Source organism: Tasmannia lanceolata, unplaced genomic scaffold, assembly GCF_043159265.1.
Source record: "Tasmannia lanceolata isolate RefF3 unplaced genomic scaffold, GAP_Taslan_0.1 ptg001079l, whole genome shotgun sequence".
NCBI classification, from domain to species: domain Eukaryota; kingdom Viridiplantae; phylum Streptophyta; class Magnoliopsida; order Canellales; family Winteraceae; genus Tasmannia; species Tasmannia lanceolata.
In genome coordinates, this window is record NW_027519741.1 from 2,147 (window position 1) to 6,230 (window position 4,084).

Below are 4,084 nucleotides of genomic sequence, written 5' to 3' on the forward strand. Positions count from 1 at the left end.
GAACGTATTGAACAATATAATAGAGAAGTCACGATTGTGAATACCGGCACCGTACTTCAAGTAGGCGACGGTATTGCTCGTATTCATGGTCTTGATCAAGTAATGGCAGGGGAATTAGTAGAATTTGAAGAGGGTACCGTAGGCATTGCTCTGAATTTGGAATCAAATAATGTTGGTGTTGTATTAATGGGTGACGGTTTGATGATACAAGAGGGAAGTTCTGTAAAAGCAACAGGAAGAATTGCTCAGATACCAGTGAGCGAGGCTTATTTAGGTCGTGTTATAAATGCTCTGGCTAAACCTATTGATGGGAGAGGTGAAATTTCAGCTTCTGAATCTCGGTTAATTGAATCTCCCGCTCCGGGTATTATTTCGAGACGTTCCGTATATGAGCCTCTTCAAACGGGGCTTATTGCTATTGATTCGATGATCCCTATAGGACGCGGTCAGCGAGAATTAATTATTGGGGACAGACAGACCGGGAAAACAGCAGTAGCCACAGATACTATTCTCAATCAAAAAGGGCAAAATGTAATATGTGTTTATGTAGCTATTGGTCAAAAAGCATCTTCCGTGGCTCAGGTAGTGACTACTTTCCAAGAACGAGGGGCGATGGAATACACTATTGTGGTAGCCGAAACGGCGGATTCGCCTGCAACATTACAATACCTCGCGCCTTATACAGGAGCGGCTCTGGCTGAATATTTTATGTACCGTGAACGACATACTTTAATAATTTATGACGATCTCTCCAAACAAGCACAAGCTTATCGCCAAATGTCTCTTCTATTAAGAAGACCACCCGGTCGCGAAGCTTATCCAGGAGATGTTTTTTATTTGCATTCACGCCTTTTGGAAAGAGCCGCTAAATCAAGTTCTCGTTTAGGTGAAGGAAGTATGACCGCTTTACCCATAGTTGAGACTCAATCTGGGGACGTTTCGGCTTATATTCCTACTAATGTGATTTCCATTACAGATGGACAAATATTCTTATCTGCCGATCTATTCAATGCTGGAATCCGTCCTGCTATTAATGTGGGTATTTCGGTCTCCAGAGTAGGATCCGCAGCTCAAATTAAAGCCATGAAACAGGTAGCTGGTAAATCAAAATTGGAACTGGCTCAATTCGCAGAGTTAGAAGCCTTTGCACAATTCGCTTCTGATCTCGATAAAGCCACTCAGAATCAGTTGGCAAGAGGTCAACGATTACGCGAGTTGCTCAAACAATCTCAATCAGCCCCTCTCACGGTGGAAGAACAAATACTTACTATTTATACTGGGGCGAATGGGTATCTTGATCCGTTAGATATTGGACAGGTAAAGAAATTTCTCGTTCAGTTACGTACCCACTTAAAAACAAACAAACCTCAGTTCCAAGAAATCATATCTTCTACCAAGACATTCACCGAACAAGCAGAAGCCCTTTTGAAGGAAGCTATTCCGGAACAGATGGAACTGTTTATACTTCAGGAACAAACATAAAGAAATTGATCACTCTGAGTACAAGAGGAAAGGAATCGTTGAGAAGTGTTTCCGGTTCGAATCATTCAAAATATCTTTCTTGGCATAGCAATCTACAAAAATAGATGGAAATAAATTGCGTCCAATAGGATTTGAACCTATACCAAAGGTTTAGAAGACCTCTGTCCTATCCATTAGACAATGGGCGCTTTGCTTTTCATTCCGATTTTCTTCTTTCGCATTCTTGCTTTCCTATCGCCCGTTCCGATAAACGAATTGTATTGTATGTGAGAGATTTTAGGGAATAAAGAAAAGATGCATATCCAAATCAACGATGCACGTATAATAATAATAATAATTAATATGGAGCGGGTAGCGGGAATCGAACCCGCATCGTTAGCTTGGAAGGCTAGGGGTTATAGTCGACGTCGATTCATCATTTTTAACGTCTCTAATTCAAAACCGAACATGAAACTTTGGTTTCATTCGGCTCCTTTATGGAATATAGATGGATTCCCAGATCTAAGGCGTAAACGAAACTAAAAAAAAAAGAGAAAATATTTACGATACGATGTGTGGAAAAAGGGGAGTCATCGCAAATCCGAATTCAAAGAAAAAATTCGATCCATAACATCTATGTCAGTTTTTCTGTATGAATATGAATGCATACAAAACAACTCACTTTCTAGATGATCCCTCTAGAAGAGGGGATTTTAAAAAATACTTCTAGTTACTTCGTTCCCTATTTCTACTCGCGAGAATCCTGAGGAAAAGAATTTTCTTCCGCCGAGCTGAAACAATATGTCGACGACTCTAGTAAACCAAAGTCATCGTTTAATAGCTATTTGGCTTCAACCTCCTCCCCCCCAAAAAGTGGAAGATCTAGTTACGATTAGAAATAAACTTTTGTATCTTCATCCATAGATCCTTTACTCATACTCATTCAAAAGGAACGGTTGATCCAACTCAAAAAAAAAAAAATTATGTTTCGCGATTCCATAATCCAATTTGCTTATTCAAATTATAATTTACCTTTGGATACAAATCACGAGAATGTATATTCTTCCTCAAACGTGGCGTTGAGAGGTAAAGGATTAAACCCTTTTAAGAAATAAAGTTTTTGATCGGAATAGGAAAAAACCGAAAGAACCTTTAACTATTTCAGTTGTTAATAGAACGAATCACACTTTTACCACTAAACTATACCCGCTACAATATGATTATTGTATATGAATGTACCGTTTGTCCAACAAAACAAGGGAGTAAAACGTAATCAAGATAGTATCAGAATCATGAAAATTGGAGTGCTGATGTGTTCCAGGGGGAAGGCTTGATGAAATAGGAGAAGAGAATGGGGGCTCATTTAAATAACAAGTTATATCTTTTCTTTTGCTGGTGGAGTTATTACTGACAGTCCCGGCCTGAAAGATCCATTTAAGTCGGAACATAAGATTGAGTTAAGTTGCGCAAGAATCCATAGCTCCATTTTTTTTTTTCAACTTCTTCCTCGAGTCTTTCAAGCAAAGAAACGATTTTCTCAAAAAAATAAAAATAAAGAAGGAGAGTTTTAATTTGAGTCTTATCTTTTTTCGAAGCTATTCCTTTCTTCCCTATTCATTATTCATTCACCTGTCCGATCTTCTGAATTGGGGTCAATTAGATCTAGTAAAAAATCATAGTATTCATTTTGTTTGTGTTTGTGGACTCAAATGTTCAAACAAAGCTTGTCCCTTGAAGAAATAAATGAGTTCTAATAGAAATAGAATATGTATGTTTTTTTATTCCAGTAGGGAAATCGAGAAAAGGAAAAAGAAAAAATAATAAGAAATGAAACTCCTATCATAGGAATGGAAATAGTCCTTCTTGCTCTTGTTGCTGCTTCAATAACAATTTGGTTTTCAAATCAGAAAAATAATTTGATCCATGATTCATTGGAACAAAAGAAGGAACGGCCTGGCTAGGTACTGTACTGGCCAGGCCGGGGGAATAAAAGAACCCTTCGGACGAAATCAAAGACGTACTCTTTCTATTGGAGATATCTGTTTCGAATCGTTATCCAAATTGAATTGCGGATAAAATTCGTATATATATAGTAAGTATAATATAGTAAGTATAAATAAATGTATAAAATAAATAAATAAAGATAATTCGTATATATATAGTAAGTATAATATAGTAAGTATAAATAAATGTATAAAATAAATAAATAAAGATAAAGAAAGACTTTGATCAATATTTACTTCAGGCGTCGCATATGAATTATCTTTTTGTAATTGGGAGAGATGGCTGAGTGGACTAAAGCGACGGATTGCTAATCCGTTGTACGAGCTGTTCGTACCGAGGGTTCGAATCCCTCTTTCTCCGTTCCCTCGGATCACTTGAGATTTATCTTTCGAATTCGAAAAAATATCAAGTCCTTTATCATAGTTAAATGTCTGGAATAGAGAAAAGCATAGGAAAATGCAGAAATCAAGCAAGGAAATAATGAAAAATCTCTGATTTTTTTATTCCTCACGTCCAGGATTACGTCCTGGATCATTAGATAGGAATCCGAAGATGAAGAGAGAAACAAAGAATATCACTACTGTGTAAACGAAGAGTTTGAGAGTAAGCATTGCACAAT

General features: G+C 37.2%; 1 non-coding gene across 1 annotated transcript; it reads left to right on the forward strand.

The window, feature by feature from the left end:
- The first annotated feature begins 3,737 nt into the window (after positions 1-3,737).
- On the forward strand, positions 3,738-3,825 carry TRNAS-GCU (transfer RNA serine (anticodon GCU)). Its single transcript has one exon. It is a non-coding gene; the product is annotated as a tRNA-Ser (tRNA).
- The last annotated feature ends 259 nt before the right edge of the window (positions 3,826-4,084 follow it).